Consider the following 17,444-nt stretch of genomic DNA (forward strand, 5'->3'; position numbering starts at 1 on the left):
TGGGTGGGAAAAGCACTGGACTTGAATCATTATTAATCAAAATTGTTGTTTTTAATTATAATAGTTATCAATAAAACAGCAACAACAATGTGTGTATGAATATTAATTCAGCAGGAGTTAAAGTTAAACTGACGAAATGGGCCATTGACATTGTACCTACACACCAGATACTGTTTTAGTTTAGACTGTAAAATAAATACATTTAAATAAATGTTTACGTTTTAGAAAACCATTCTCAGGTGGTTGTCCCATTTGGGAATTAGCTTCCAGTGAGCTTGCACTCAAACAGAGAAGTTCTCTGTTGGGATGAACTTACTATACTGTCGGGTATTTAAGATGTCATAGGACCTTATTATTATTATTGTTACTGTCCTGTTATTATGTCTTGAGCTCAAGGCTAGTTTTAAAGATGTCTCAGGAAATGGTGCTATAATTATTTAGGGCATCTCACAGAAATGTCACAAATACTGACACAGACTCTGTCCCAAAGGACTGTAATATCAAATACAATATATTGAAATACTTTAAACTAAGATATTGAAATACTTTAAACTAAGAAGAGAGATTTATTTGCAAAACCAGCTTCTGTGGGAAGGTGCACACTTTTCATCCTATGGTGTGTTAAGCCATATGGTTAATGTGCTTCTATTACTTTAATTAAGTCTTGTGTGATACTGTCATTGAAGAATTCTTCAAACAAATCATATATTTGCATTTAAATAAAGCATACTGAAAGTTATGCGTGCCAAAAGTAGGAGTCTGTGTGAGTGGAGTTTTTTGTTGTTTTTGAGAGGGAAAGAAAAAGCTAGCCCTGATGACAGTGAGTGTGTTTTAGAGTGAGTCATACCACCCACTGCTGGTTGAAAATGAAGAGACAAAGGAGCAGACAAGTGCCCTAACCCTGGAGAGCCATCAAAACACTGAAATATACTGAGCTCACTCTGTCTGAAGTGAAGTTGAGGACACTTTGAACCACAGCCAGAGGCAACTACACACTGGGGTGGTGATAAGATAAAAGCGGATGGGCAAGGAGCTCTACTTTGGTGCACAGAGTTATGGTAAGTAGTGTAAACAGTGGAAAAATTGTGAAGCTGATGATGTGTTTAGTCTTGAAGTATGGAGAAAACTGTTTGTTTTGAGGTAAATCAGAGCAATATGATGCAAAAAAACAAACAAAACTATAGTACTGAGCAGGGGTCTTTTCCACGTGTCCCTGTTGCAACATGCCTGAGTAAAATTAGTAAAATTAGCAAGAGTATAGAATGCTTAAGTGGCAACCCCTAACCCTACTCAAGTAAATTTAACCCTTGTATGGTGTTCGGGTCTGTGAGACCCGTGTTCAGTTTTTTTCAAAAGAAAAATTAAACAATTAATTATTTTTTCACGTGTAAATGTGTTGTGTCTTTCCACTCACTCCACTTGATTATAACTGATTTATTTATAACATTTTATATAAAAGAAAAACGAGAAGCACATTAATTCATAAATGTGATCTAACAAAGGTAAAGGGAAAAAATTAACCATGTTTGCTGTTCATATGTCTTGTAATTGGGATGAAGTAAACATCTGTTGAGTAATTTAACATAAAATTGTTTGATAGTGTTAATTTGGAAAGCCAAAACTCGAGCGGGTCCACCAGACCCATGAACACTGGCTGAGTAACAAAAATACGAACACCACACAAGGGTTAAGTTAATGTAAGTGTTAGAAAAAATATACTTCTAAAACTACTTTTATTGCTCAATGTTCATTCACTCATGAGCTGCTGTAACATGAATCCAATGGCTGAATCACCACCTCAGCATGCAGTCAAGTTCTATAGTCTTGCTAATGACCTACTAAAATGGCCTGTATTTGTATAGCGCTTTACTAGTCCCTAAGGACCCCAAAGCGCTTTACACAACCAGTCATCCACCCATTCACACACACATTCACACACTGGTGATGGTAAGCTACATTGTAGCCACAGCCACCCTGGGGCGCACTGACAGAGCCGAGGCTGCCGGACACTGGCGCCACCGGGCCCTCTGACCACCACCAGTAGGCAACAAGTGAAATGTCTTGCCCAAGGACACAACGACCGAGACTGTCAGAGCTGGGGCTCGAACTGGCTAACTTCTGATTACAAGGCGAACTCCCAACTCTTGAGCCACGATCGCCCCATACCATACGATCGCCTGAATACTAATTGTATTCAGGTGTGTTGCAACAGGGACACATGGAAAAGCTTCAGGACAATGGCCCTTGAGGACTGGAGTTCGACACCCCTGGTATAGAGTATATTTAAAGAAATGCAAAAAAATGCACTCAAACATAACCCATATGTGATTCAGTTTGGGCAAAAGTCAGAGTTACAATGTACAGGGAGTGCAAAATTATTAGGCAAGTTGTATTTTTGAGGAATAATGTTATTATTGAACAACAACCATGTTCTCAATGAACCCAAAACACTCATTAATATCAAAGCTGAATGTTTTTGGAAGTAGTTTTTAGTTTGTTTTTAGTTTTAGCTATTTTAGGGGGATATCTGTGTGTGCAGGTGACTATTACTGTGCATAATTATTAGGCAACTTAACAAAAAACAAATATATACCCATTTCAATTATTTATTTTTACCAGTGAAACCAATATAACATCTCCACATTCACAAATATACATTTCTGACATTCAAAAACAAAACAAAAACAAATCAGCGACCAATATAGCCACCTTTCGTTGCAAGGACACTCAAAAGCCTGCCATCCATGGATTCTGTCAGTGTTTTGATCTGTTCACCATCAACATTGCGTGCAGCAGCAACCACAGCCTCCCAGACACTGTTCAGAGAGGTGTACTGTTTTCCCTCCTTGTAAATCTCACATTTGATGATGGGCCACAGGTTCTCAATGGGTTTCAGATCAGGTGAACAAGGTGGCCATGTAATTAGTTTTTCTTCTTTTGTACTCTTTCTTGCCAGCCATGCTGTGGAGTACTTGGACGCGTGTGATGGAGCATTGTCCTGCATGGAAATCATGTTTTTTTTGAAGGATGCAGACTTCTTCCTGTACCACTGCTTGAAGAAGGTGTCTTCCAGAAACTGGCAGTAGGACTGGGAGTTGAGCTTGACTCCATCCTCAACCCGAAAAGGCCCTACAAGCTCATCTTTGATGATACCAGCCCAAACCAGTACTCCACCTCCACCTTGCTGGCGTCTGAGTTGGACTGGAGCTCTCTGCCCTTTACCAATCCAGCCACGGGCCCATCCATCTGGCCCATCAAGACTCACTCTCATTTCATCAGTCCATAAAACCTTAGAAAAATCACTCTTGAGATATTTGTTGGCCCAGTCTTGACGTTTCAGCTTGTGTGTCTTGTTCAGTGGTGGTCGTCTTTTAGCCTTTCTTACCTTGGCCATGTCTCTGAGTATTGCACACCTTGTGCTTTTGGGCACTCCAGTGATGTTGCAGCTCTGAAATATGGCCAAACTGGTGGCAAGTGGCATCTTGGCAGCTGCACGCTTGACTTTTCTCAGTTCATGGGCAGTTATTTTGCGCCTTGGTTTTTCCACACGCTTCTTGCGACCCTGTTGACTATTTTGAATGAAACGCTTGATTGTTCGATGATCACGCTTCAGAAGCTTTGCAATTTTGAGACTACTGCATCCCTCTGCAAGATATCTCACTATTTTTGACTTTGCTAAGCCTGTCAAGTCCTTCTTTTGACCCATTTTGCCAAAGGAAAGGAGGTTGCCTAATAATTATGCACACCTGATATAGGGTGTTGATGTCATTAGACCACACCCCTTCTCATTACAGAGATGCACATCACCTAATATGCTTAATTGGTAGTAGGCTTTTGAGCCTCTACAGCTTGGAGTAAGTCAACATGCATGAAGAGGATGATTCAATTCAATTCAATTCAATTTTATTTATATAGCGCCAAATCACAACATAAGTCACCTCAAGGCGCTTCATAGATACAGAGAAAAACCCAACAATCATATAACCCTCTATGAGCAAGCACTTTGGCAACAGTGGGAAGGAAAAACTCCCTTTTAACAGGAAGAAACCTCCGGCAGAACCAGGCTCAGGGAGGGGCGGCCATCTTCTGCGATAGGTTGGGGTGAGAGAAGGAAGACAGGATAAAAGACATGCTGTGGACGAGAGACAGAGGTTAATAACAGATATGATTCAATGCAGAGAGGCCTGTTAATACATAGTCAGTGAGAAAGGTGACTGGAAAGGAAAAACTCAATGCATCATGGGAATCCCCCGGCAGCCTATGTCTATTGCAACATAACTAAGGGAGGATTCAGGGTCACCTGGTCCAGCCCTAACTATATGCTTTAGCAAAAAGGAAAGTTTTAAGCCTAATCTTGAAAGTAGAGATAGTGTCTGTCTCCTGAATCCAAACTGGAAGCTGGTTCCACAGAAGAGGGGCCTGAAAACTGAAGGCTCTCCCTCCCATTCTACTTTTAAATACTCTAGGAACAACAAGTAGGCCTGCAGAGCGAGAGCGAAGTGCTCTAATAGGGTGATATGGTACTACAAGGTCATTAAGATAAGATGGGGCCTGATTTTTTAAGACCTTGTATGTGAGGAGCAGGATTTTGAATTCAATTCTGGACAGGAAGCCAATGAAGGGAAGCCAAAACAGGAGAAATATGCTCTCTCTTTCTAGTCCCTGTCAGTACTCTTGCTGCAGCATTTTGGATTAGCTGAAGGCTTTTCAGTGAGTTTTTTGGACATCCTGATAATAATGAATTACAGTAGTCCAGCCTGGAAGTAATAAATGCATGAACTAGTTTTTCAGCGTCACTCTGAGACAGGATATTTCTAATTTTAGAGATGTTGCGCAAATGGAAGAATGCAGTCTTACATATTTGTTTAATATGTGCATTGAAGGACATGTCCTGGTCAAAAATGACTCCAAGGTAATGCCATCCAGGACAAGCACAGAGATGAGTCCACTGTCAGAGGCCATAAGAAGATCATTTGTAACCTTCACTAAAGCTGTTTCTGTGCTGTGATGAGCTCTGAAACCTGACTGAAACTCTTCAAATAAACCATTCCTCTGCAGATGATCTGGTAGCTGTTTGACAACTAGTCTTTCAAGGATTTTTGATATGAAAGGAAGGTTGGAGATTGGCCTATAATTAGCTAAGACTGCTGGGTCTAGAGATGGCTTTTTGAGTAAAGGTTTAACTACAGCTAGCTTGAAGGCCTGTGGTACATAGCCGATCATTAGAGATAGGTTGATCATATTTAAGATCGAAGAATTAATTAATGGCAGGACTTCTTTGAGCAGTTTTGTAGGAATGGGGTCTAAAAGACAGCACGGTGGCACGGTGGTTAGCACTGTTGCCGCACAGCAAGAAGGTCCTGAGTTCAATTCCACCATCAGGCCGGGGTCTTTCTGTGTGGAGTTTGCATGTTCTCCCCGTGTTTGCGTGGGTTCTCTCCGGGTACTCCGGCTTCCTCCCACCGTCCAAAGACATGCAGCTTGTGGGGATAGGTTAATTGGATAATACAAATTGCCACTAGGTGTGAATGTGCGAGTGAATGTGAGTGTGAATGGTTGTCTGTCCTTGTGTGTTGGCCCTGCGACAGACTGGCGACCTGTCCAGGGTGTACCCTGCCTCTCTCCCTATGACAGCTGGGATAGGCTCCAGCGCCCCCCGCGACCCTGAAAAGGATAAGCGGAAGCGAATGGATGGATGGATGGATGGATGGGGTCTAAAAGACACGTTGATGGTTTGGAGGAAGTAATTATTGAAGTTAACTCAGAAAGATCAATTAGAGAAAAAGAGTCTAACTTAACATCAATGGTACTAAGAGTAGCTGTAGATAATATTACATCTGTGGGATGATTACTGGTAATTTTATCTCTAATGATAAAAATTTTATTTGTGAAGAAGTTCATGAAGTCATTACTAGTTAACGTTAAAGGGATTGTTGGCTCAAAAGAGCTCTGACTTTTTGTCAGCCTGGCTACAGTGCTGAAGAGAAACCTGGGGTTGTTCTTATTTTCTTCAATCAGTGATGAATAGTAAGATGTTCTGGCTTTGCGGAGGGCTTTCTTATAAAGCAGCAAACTATTTCTCCAGGCTAAATGATGATCCTCTAAATTTGTGACACGCCATTTCCTCTCCAGATTACGAGTAATCTGCTTTAGGGTACGTGTTTGAGAATTATACCACGAAGTCAGGTACTTGTGATTAGAGACCTTAGTTTTCACAGGAGCTACAGTATTGTAGAATATTTAGCTGATTTAGAGTTTAGAAATGTGTTATCATAGAATGTAGAACTATTGTAGAGACACTGACACTGCACAGTAAAATTTGCAGTGTCAAACTAACACTTAAAGAGTTAAATTTAACACTGTTTCCGAGTCTATTTGGTCCCATTCAGAATTGGTGTTAAATCAACTCTTTCTATAGTGTTAAAATTTTAGAGTAAATTTAACTCTAAACAGAGTAAAAATTTAACACTGAGTAACACCGCATAGTGTTAAATCAACTTAACACTACTAGTAGTGTCATATTATTTACTCTATCCTAGTGATAAATTAACTCTATTTGAGTAAAATCCCACTGATTTTTAACACTGAATTGTGTTATTTGAAATTAACACTGGGGGTTCAAAGAACTCTGATGGGAGTTGATGTTACTCTATACTGTGTTATTCATACACTAATCTCTAGTGAAAAATTAGCTCCCATAGAGTAAAATTTGTAATTAATTTTACACCAAATAATGTTACTAAAACTCTTCCTGTAGTGTTACCTTTACACACAATTCACTGTTTTGCAGCATGAAAACCTGGTTTTTAATAATGCTTTTACATATAAAACAAGTGAGCAAAAACCACAACTAGATAATACATTTAACAGCTTTATTTTTATGTCAGGCTCAAAATATAAAAACATCTCATGTAGTGTATAAAACACTTTAAAACAATGAATTAGTTCAGCATAAAACGGCAATATGGAACGACATACAGGGAGGAATCTGAAATGCCATACTTGATTTGAAGAAGCAACACAGCTCATTTATGTTCAACACCTTCAGCACCATATTGGGATGCAGTCTGACCCTAAATGCATGATAATGGTCATCAAAACACAGGGTTTCCATCAGTTTTCGGCAGAGCAATACAATGCCATCTTTCACAACAGTACTTTTGATCTTACAAAAAAAATGTGCTTTAAACAGTTCATCAAAAGCACCAAGTGAAGAGGTAGACTTGCATGGTATGGCATTCTTGTCAAGAATAATGAAGAACTGGTGGATGTCATTCTTTTTCACCCCAACAGCCAGGAGGTAGGGTTGAGTGCTGGTAGTGATGGCATCAAGGTGCTCTTGGATATTTGTTCCAGTCTGAAAAGACAAATACAGACAGGCAATAAGAATCAAATGTTTCTTAAATTGGTAATTCATAACATAAAAATAGAAAAGAAACACAAACCTTCTTGAAGACCACAAGACGCCTTTCTGCTTGAGAAGCTGACACCTTTCCTGGTCTCTTCCAACCCTGACCAGATGGTGGAATCAGATGTAATAGCAATGCTGAGAGGTCACTGTCCCAGCCTGAAAAAAATATTTGTTTTTAATAAAGTTGAATCATCATCAACAATATATTTCAATGCATTGATAAAACGTTTGAGTAGACCCAAAAGACAAAAAGGATAACTGTTCTGTGACAAACATTATCAACCCGTTCTCACTCCCAAAGCGTAACATTTTACGCTAGGTGACAAATCGTCACCATATTACGTTTTCGGCTACCCACCACGTTCCTAAATGACGACCTCGGAAAAAGAGGAAATATGAGAACCGTCTGGACTGAACCTACACATGTTCGCTCTTTTTCTTCAAATCGCTTAGAAACACGCTATTTAACATCATTAAAGTCCTGGTTACGGTCTGGAATAAGGTTATGGTTAGGGCTAGGGATAAGGTTAGGTTTAGGGCTGGAATACAGGGCTGGAACGTCTATTACCGCGGGAGCGTCATTGCACTGGATTCCAGCCATAACCCACCGCGTACCATAAGAACGCCGAAGGTCTCCTTTCGCGTTCCTCAGGAACGCCGCGGGACGTGACAAAACGTCGACATGTTACGCCTCGGGAGTGAGAACGCTCTGACATTATATATCAATCAATCAATCAATCAATCTTTATTTATAAAGCACTTTTCATACAGAAAAAATGTAGCACGAAGTGTTTTACATAGTTAAAAGCAGCCCACCCCACCCTCCAACTCACTCCCCACACTCTCAATACACATATATCCCCCCACCCCCACCCACACACACATACACACACGCGCACACTTAAAGAGTAAAAATTGGGCTGGGCTCGCATGAGCCAAGTGAGGAAACATTATAACAGAGAGCCGTCTGCACCGGGAGCCGGTCACAGACCGCAGCCTCCGGGCTGGGCACACAGCAGGAGGGAGGCCAAGGAGCCCCCCAACCAGGCTGAGAGGACCCCAGAGACCAGCAGCCACGGTCAATAACAGCCCCGGTGCAGAGAGCGCCCTCCGAGGAAATACTGGAGATATGACGCAATACGATATATACAGGGTAAAATGATAAAATAAATAAGAACAGGATACAATATAAATATAAATATAAATAGAGTAAGAAGATTAAAAAATGAATAAGAATAAAATCAAAAAATATTAGGTAAATCCTAAATTAATAATAGAATAACAGGATAGAATAAATAAGCATAAAAAATAAATAAACGCTAAGTAAAAGCTAAATTAAAAAGGTGGGTCTTGAGCCTGTTCTTAAAAACATGTACGTTCTCTGCGGCCCTGAGCTCCTCCGGCAGGCTGTTCCACAGACGAGGATCATACCACTGAAAAGCTGCCTCTCCGTGAGTATGTGTCCTGACTTTAGGGACAATCAAAAGGCCAGTACCAGAGGACCTCAGGGTCCGCGAGGGTTCGTATGGTAAAAGCAGATCTGAGAGATAAGAAGGCCCAAGACCATTAAGACATTTAAAAACCAATAAAAGAACTTTAAAATCGATCCTGAAACACACGGGGAGCCAGTGCAGCGATTCTAAAACCGGTTTAATGTGGGCCCGCCCTCTGGTCTTCGTCAGCACACGAGCTGCCGAGTTTTGCAAGAGTTGTAAAGTTGAAATATTCTTCTTAGGAAGACCAGAGAGCAGGGCATTACAGTAATCAATGCGACTGGTAATAAAAGCATGCATCAGCATCTCCGTGTTGGCCCGAGAGAGAATAGGGCGGACTCTGGCTATATTTTTTAGATGATAAAATCCAATTTTGGTTACATGTTTAACATGTGGGATAAAACCAAGCTCAGAGTCAAAAATAACACCCAGGTTTTTCACTTGTAGCGAAGGACATAGTGAAAATGCCTCTAATTTAGACAAGAGTTTCTCTCTCTGAGCCTCAGGACCGACAATTAAAACTTCAGTTTTGTCCTGGTTAAGCTGTAAAAAGTTTTCTGCCATCCAAGATCTTATATCCAAGATACAGTTAAAAAGGGCATCCATTGGTCTGGTGTCATCAGGAGACACGGAGATGTACAGCTGCGTGTCATCAGCATAACTGTGGAAGTTCACTCCATGCCTCCTGAATACACTGCCGAGAGGCAACATATACAAATTAAAAAGTACAGGGCCTAGAACCGACCCTTGAGGCACACCACATGTCATTTTATGGATCTTAGAGGAGCATGTATCCATACTCACCATAAAAGATCTGTCAGAGAGATAGGAAGTGAACCAGTTGTGTACAGCACCAGAGAGGCCCACCATGTGTTTTAGTCTGTTTAAAAGAATAGCGTGGTCTACTGTATCAAAGGCTGCGCTTAGATCCAGTAGCACCAGGACTGAGAGCTTTTGGGCGTCCCAGTTACATCTAAGATCATTTAAACCTTTAGGAGAGCAGTCTCTGTGCTGTGGTTCACCCTAAATCCAGACTGGAATATCTCCAGGATCTGTCTATCATTCAGAAAATCAGTAATCTGAGTAAAAACAAGTTTTTCTAAGACTTTACTTAAAAATGGTAAGTTGGATACAGGTCTGTAGTTATTAAAATCATTACAATCCAAATTGCTCTTCTTCAGAAGGGGCCTCACCACCGCCGTTTTAAAGGCAGCAGGGAAGACACCCAACTGAAGAGAGCAATTCATCATGTATAAAAGCTCAGCCTCAAAAAATCCATAAAGTGTTTTAAAGAGTGAAGAGGGGATTGGATCTAAAAGACATGTGGTGGGTCTCACTGTGGAGAAAACCTTCTGAAAGTTCTCAGCATTAACCAGGACAAAGCTGTCCAGTGTCTCCTCAGGTACAATCGAGCCCTCAGATGTGTTTACAATCATATCGCGATTAGATAAAATATCAGATCTGATGGCGCTGATCTTTCCCCTGAAGTGGTCTGCAAACTGCTCACAGAGCGAGTCTGTGGGGGTTCTTTTGGAGCTTTTAAAATCAGGGTTAAATAAATGATCTATGGTGGAAAAGAGGACCTTGGGATTATTTTTGTTAATACTGATTATTTTGGCGAAGTATGAATTTCTTGACTTCCTTAATGTATTATTGTACATTTTAAGTTGCTCGGAAAATATTTGATGGTTGATATTATTTTTATTTTTCCTCCATCTCCTTTCTGCTGCCCTGCAATTTCTTTTGAGTTTTTTGACTTCTTCGTTTCTCCAGGGTGATGCATGTTTTACGTTAATCTTTTTGGTGGTGAGTGGAGCAACGGAGTCAAGGCTTTTCTTCAGTTTGCTGTTAAAATAACTAAAAATCAAATCGCAGGGTGCAGGTAAAATCACAGGGGGGCATTTGACTAAAACCCTGGTAAAATTTGCAGCCACTTCAGAGGTTAGATAGCGCCTCCTCACAGTTCGCACTGAGGTCTTCCGCTGAATAAAACCGGTGATGTTAAAAAACACACAGTAGTGGTCAGAGACAGCCAAGTCAACAACAGAGGACACGCTGGTGGACAGCCCATGGGTGATGACCAGGTCCAGAGTGTGTCCTCTGTTGTGAGTCGGCTGCGTGACGTGCTGGATAAAATCCAAACAGTGAAGAATGTTTAAGAATTCTTTTGTTGCAGGGTCAGAAGGATTATCTATGTGCAGGTTAAAATCACCGGTTAAAATTATCATATTATATTTTGAATGTATGTTTGTTAAAAATTCTGAGAATTCCTTGATAAAAGCAGCGCTGTCTTTAGGTGGTCTATAAATTGTGACAGATAAAACTGGAGGGCTGCTGAAAACAATAGCATGGAATTCAAAAGTGGTAAAATGATCAAATAAAATTTGTTTGGTGGTGAGTGTGTTGTTGGCTAAAGATGCAGTCCCACCACCTCTCTTACCACTTCTAATAGAAAAAGAGAAACTAAAATTTGGTGGGGAGGCCTCAGTGAGAACAACTGGTGCATCCGAGCCCAGCCATGTTTCAGTTAAAAATAAACAGTCAAGTTTATTATCTAAAATTAAATCATTAATAATAAAAGACTTGTTCGACAGAGAGCGTACATTTAAAAGTGCCATACTGATTGAGACTGGTGGATTATTGACAATAGAGTTGAATGGATGTTGATATTTTTGAAGAGGCCGGAGGTTATTAATGTTTTTGGAGTTACTGGATTTATGATAATTCTGTTGCTCTCTGTTTGTGATTATGACGGGTATTGTGTTGACTGTGGGAGAGAAAGGTCCTAGTCCAGAGTTTTGTGTATTACTGTTAAAAGTGGAACAAATATAGGAGCTGGGACCAGGGGAACATCAGTCAGTGGCAGACAGTGGCGATGTGCGGGAGTGCTGTACGCCAAATTGGCGGACAGCAAACGGCGTCCCCAGGCGTTGAGGTGGAGCCCGTCTGCCCCAAAAAGATGCCTCCTCTCCCAGAAGGCATCAAAGTTGTTAATAAAACCCACGCCGTGGGAGATACAGGCAGAGGAAAGCCAGGTGTTAAGGCTGAGCAGCCGGCTGAAACGGCCTATCCCTCTGCCACAGGTGGGGGTGGGCCCAGAGATAAAAGCACTCACCTGCAACTGACCAAGGAGGCTGAAGAGTTCGAGGAAGTCCAACTTCAGCAGCTCAGATTGCTGTTTGGGGATGTCATTGGTGCCGATGTGGATGATGAGCCGGTTAACCTGTGGGTGGGATGCCAGAATGTTGGGAATTCTGTCCACTATGTCAACAACAGTGGCTCCCGGGAACGACAGCGTGAGCGCCCCCCTCATCCGCACGTTCCTGACGATGGAATCCCCGAGGACCAGCGTGGAGAGAGGAGGTGCCACCGAGGGCTGTTGGCCATCTGAGACGCCCGCGCCGCGACACCGGGGGTGTTCAGATGGAGATGCGCCAGCCGGACTGCGTGAGTGACTCCCAGGTAGCCGCGCCGTGGGTCCTCTTCTCCGAGGAGCCGGGGTAAAGCACAGCTCTCCGCGGTGAGTTTGCACCACAGCGTCGGGTTGCCCGCCGCGGCTCCGGGGGCGTAGTGGTGGAGATGGCGCAGACCTCAGCGACACAGCGGGATGGCGAGGGCTAGCGGTCAGAGGAGGAAAGTCCACAGGATCCCGGACATTGAATTTATTCTCCAATACTACCGCACCGGAGGGGTGAGGGTGCGAGAGATGGATCCTCCTGCCCCCTCTGCAGCCACCACGCGTCTCAACCATGGTCCATGGCGCTGGTTGGAGTGGAGTGGAGCTGACCAGAGCCTTGGGTCTGGCCCCTAGCTGAAACCAGGAGTTCTCGTCCTTGGCAGAAGCACCAGCGACGCAAGTTGAGAGCCTGTGTTGACTGTTGGCGGGATCTTGGGACACAGCAGCTGGATGGTGCACTGTGTCGGCTAGCTCAGCGCTAGTAGCGGTGGTTTGAGCTTTGACAAGGAGGATCGTGTCAAGTTCGCATTCAGCCCCATGGATTTGGTATAGCGTGGATATCCTTTGTTCCAGCTCGATCACTTTTTGGCTCAGGTTGATGCAGCTTTCACAGCTGGATGTTGAGGTAAGTGGTGCCATTCCGGAATCTCGTACCGGCGACAGCGTCAAAAACAAAAACAGACACTGCCACTTTAGCTTACGTTAGCTATGCTAAGAATGTGCTAATCAAAGAAACAACAGCTCACCAATGTCATCATTAACCTCAGTGGCATCCTCAGGAGAGTCAGCTGCCAGCAAGAGTTCTTCCAGGTCACTGGTAGAAGGAAGCTTTCTGCCTTGTTGGATAATCCTTCTTTTGAATGTTGTTGGCCACCTCTCCAGCAACCTGCCTGACACATCCTCACCAAACATCAGTACAAAATCCTGTTCGATCTGTAACAGGGATAGAGAATAGAGAATTATATCTGCTTTCTATAAAATATTAAAGTGTGTTTACATTGTCAAATTAATGACAAATATTCACCAAGCCTTTGATATCTTTGAAACGTGGAAAAACAGACAGTATGTTGCTTGACAGCAGGAGGTCAAGGACCATGTTGTGACTGTGTCTTCATCAGCTGAATTGTTCATCAGAGAGATTGCTTCCTTGCACTCATCCTCACTCAGTGACTTCTCTGTAACAAACTGCAACTCTCGTCTGACAGTTGGTCCACCACACTGGTCTTCACTCGATGATCCATCTCCTGGTGCTAGACAATATAAAATACAGCTTTATCAAAACTAATAACAACATTTAATAACCATTATTAATAAAGAACCACAATGTGGAACAGTATTATGTATTTCCACTGAATTATAAATGTTACCTCTAGATGATAATCGCCTCCCTTTAGCAGTGCATCTCTGTATGGCTTTAATCCTCCAGGCCAAGTACCCAGTGCCACCCTTGCCATCATAATAATGTTCCTTGGAGAGTGACATGTACAGACACTGATAAATGAATAAACAAAATAAGTTATGTAACAATGAAGAGTTGATAAGGACATATATTTTAGCAGGATTTAAAATGTTTAAACGTGATTTTGGTTGTATCAGTTATTACTATGAGCTACTTACATAGCCATTTTTGGAGTACGGGCCACTGAGGTAAGAGAAAAAGGTTACAATTCCTCTGGCATACATTTCTTTTACCTGCCGTGGTGGTGATGTACTGCAAGATCAAAAGGAAAAGAACTAGTCACTTGGTCCGATTGTATTCATTTATTATACGTTCTCCACCAGGTTTGTTGGTGAGAATCAATTCCACCAACTGGAAAACACAATAAAAACATTCTACATGTTGATATAACCACTGCAGTTCAGAACACTTAAACTACAAACAAAAATGACACTGTTAGAAGAATGTGGAAATCTGTTAACTCTTACTTGCTTAGCTTCTGCATCCAGCTTCTGACGTTTCCTAAAAGGGCTGTCTGAAAGGATGACCGTACCCTGTGAATCTGATGAATGTGGCAATGATAACTGGGACAGCTCAGGAGACACTTCTGCAGCAGCTGTTTCCAGACCTCAAAAACAGGAGCAAAACAAATGAGTTTACATGGTCTCTCCATAGACACATTTTATAAACTCTTTTTAATAAACAATGTAATAATGATACTAAAAAAATGACATCCAGTGAAACACACATCACTCAAACAAACCTTTTTCATATTTGATGGTTAGTACCCCAGTTGAGGGATCTGTTACTATATCCTCAAATATATCATCATCCAATTCAGTCCCTGAACTATCAAAAACTTTCACTCATTTTGTTACGGCTGGCACACCAAACTTTGCAAATGCTGGAAACAAGCACACAAGTTTGAATAAACAAAAAGATTACATGACATCTAATGTTTTGTAGCCTAAAATGAAGATAATTTCAAGATACTTTTTCAAAAGTGACTCAAATAAAAAAAAAACTAAATTACTAAGCGCCACTAACATGCTTGATAAGTGGTAGATTAGGAGTGACACTCACATTATACAGTTTTTCCACTAAATATACATTCGTAGCTAAGATGATTCCAAAACGTAGATCATTTTCAATTAATCATAAAATGCAGTTTGAAGAGACTAAATAACAAAAAGAACTTAAAGCACATTGAACACCTTTTTTTATACAATGTTGGTTTCTTACCGGCAATCAAAATTCCTTAAGGCTTGGCTCAGATACTCTAGCAAATTTCTGCACACCTCCCAGTTTTGCTTTAAGCAGCATGCTTCCTGTAGACAGTAATTTCTTATAGTCAGTGCTCTTCATTGAACTACTGAAAACAGAAAATGTTAATATTAAACCAGTCCCATAAATACCAGTAAAACAGCCTTGCATTGTTATTTCTTACACTGTATGTTACTTTTTTTTTTCAGTGTAACAAGGTGTTTCAGCCCCTTGGCTGTAGTTTTTAAGCCTTTACTAAATGAGTATTTCACCTACATGAAATATATTTCTCAGTACAAAACTAAAATAGTTATTAGTACTTTTACCGTTTGTCTGATCTAACTTAGCACTAGGGAGTCAGTATTTTGTTCATCTTTAGTTTAACATACTGAACAGTCTGCTAACCAAAATGGAAAAAGGTAACTTGTGTCAATACCATCATTAGTTAACATCAAGTTAACTCACTACAAATACAAACACTGCCATCTTAAGTTCAAACTACTAAAAGAAAACATTACAAACTGAATCCTGGATATTTTGAATACTTTATCAAGTTTATACTGCCTGCTGGTTGTAATCATTGTAACTGTAAAATCGCTAAAGGCAGCGGAATTGAAATAAGACAATAACCTTACTGAAAATGACCTCTATAGCTAGGTATCCAAAAAGAAGTGAAATATGTAACATTAGTGTAAAATTTTAATTAGTTAATGCTTGCCTTACATAATTTAAAATGTAACAATAACAAGTGAATTGCCCGTGCTTCAAGGTTAGCCAAAATGCTAGTTAGCTAGCTAATGTTAATATGTAGCTCCCAACACATGGAGGGTTTAATTTAATGGAATTTCAAACATGCTAGAACACAACACAATCACCACTACACACTGAAATAAATTAACAAGCCTTACAGTCTTAGCCAACACTAACTAACAACCTTACGTTAGCATACAGACAGTGTCACATTTGCTTCAGGTACAAAATGAAATATTCAAATTCAAATTCAAATTTTATTTGTCACGTACACAGTCATACACAGTACGATATGTAGTGAAATGCTTGGACAACTGCTCGTGACCTAAAGAGAACAAAAAAGGAAAAGGCTATGAATAAGATAGGAAATAAATATGAAAAATTAAAAAGGGTAAATTTAACTAGGAAGGAATAAAATATAAATTAAGGTTAAAAATGAAATAACTGTACAACACAAATTAGAATGAAGGGTAAATTTAACTGGGAAGAATAAGATAAAGATAAATATATAAATTAAAGTTGAAAATAAAATAACTGTACAACAAAATACACAATACACAATATAGAACTATATAAGAATGTATGAAGGAATCTAAATATAAATAAATATATACACAATAACAGCAGCTGTACAAGTATTAACCGGAAATGAAGAATATAGTGACCAGTGTTGTGCAAAACCAAAGTCCAGAAAGTCCAGTGTGTGTGTAAGAACCATATGTGTGGGTCAGTACTGTGTGGTGGTGTGATTGAGAGACCGTATCGCCTGCAGGAAGAAGCTCCTCCTCAGTCTCTCTGTGTTGGTCTTCAGGGAGCGGAATCGCTTTCCTGACCTCAACAGAGAGAACAGTCTGTTGTTGGGATGGCTGAGGTCCTTCACGATCTTCCTGGCCTTGGTCCAGCACTGCCTGCTGTAGATTGAGTGAAGGTCAGGGAGCTCGGAGCGGATGGTGCGCTCAGCTGACCGCACAACCCTCTGTAGAGCTCGTCTGTCCTGCATGGTGCTGTTCCCGAACCAGGTTAAGATGTTTCCCGCCAGGATGCTCTCTATGGTGCACGAGTAAAAGTTCCTGAGCACCTTGGAGGGCAGTTGGAAGTCTCTCAAGCGTCTGAGGTGGTAGAGACGCTGTAAACATGGACAAAAGGAATGTAACCTTATTTTAACATGCTACTTGTGTTTAAAATGTCAAATTGTTGGTTTTAATAAGTGAATATGAACAACTTACCGTGTAACTGATGTAAAGAAAATGGCGTCGTGAAAAATCCTCTTGGTTTGAAAAGGAGTCTGTGGTGGGAGGAGCTTTCTAGAGTAACATTGACACTGCCTCTTTTAACTCCGCGCATTATCACCCACACTGGGAGGCGTTTTGCTCCAGCTGTCGTTATAATGACTCTATTAGAGTAAATACACTTTAACACTGCTGATTTAACACTGGGAAATTTACTGTGTGCCCTCAATATAATAAAGGTTGACTCTGTCGTGAACTTAGGAGTAGGGTACCCCTCCCCCACTTGAGCTGTGAAAGTAAAACAGAGAAGAGTTAAAGCTGAGTGGAAATTCCCCAGAGGATGTTTTAGGGTGGGGGTCTCAACATTTGTAAATGTGGTTTGGAAGTGAGAGGGGTTTTATGA

The 17,444-nt window shown here is 41.0% G+C and overlaps 2 long non-coding RNA genes across 2 annotated transcripts; both read right to left on the reverse strand.

The window, feature by feature from the left end:
- Nucleotides 1-13,181: 13,181 nt before the first annotated feature.
- On the reverse strand, nt 13,182-13,807 carry LOC309716934. The gene is made up of 3 exons (XR_014279581.1): nt 13,729-13,807; nt 13,386-13,611; nt 13,182-13,294 (listed from the first exon to the last, which is right to left on the reverse strand). It is a non-coding gene; the product is annotated as an uncharacterized lncRNA (long non-coding RNA).
- A 177-nt stretch (nt 13,808-13,984) lies between these two features.
- LOC309716931 lies at nt 13,985-17,146 on the reverse strand. Its single transcript, XR_014279577.1, has 4 exons — nt 17,039-17,146; nt 15,042-15,127; nt 14,288-14,427; nt 13,985-14,072 (listed from the first exon to the last, which is right to left on the reverse strand). It is a non-coding gene; the product is annotated as an uncharacterized lncRNA (long non-coding RNA).
- Nucleotides 17,147-17,444: the final 298 nt, after the last annotated feature.

Source organism: Aulonocara stuartgranti (assembly GCF_965226115.1).
Source record: "Aulonocara stuartgranti genome assembly, chromosome: 11".
NCBI classification, from domain to species: domain Eukaryota; kingdom Metazoa; phylum Chordata; class Actinopteri; order Cichliformes; family Cichlidae; genus Aulonocara; species Aulonocara stuartgranti.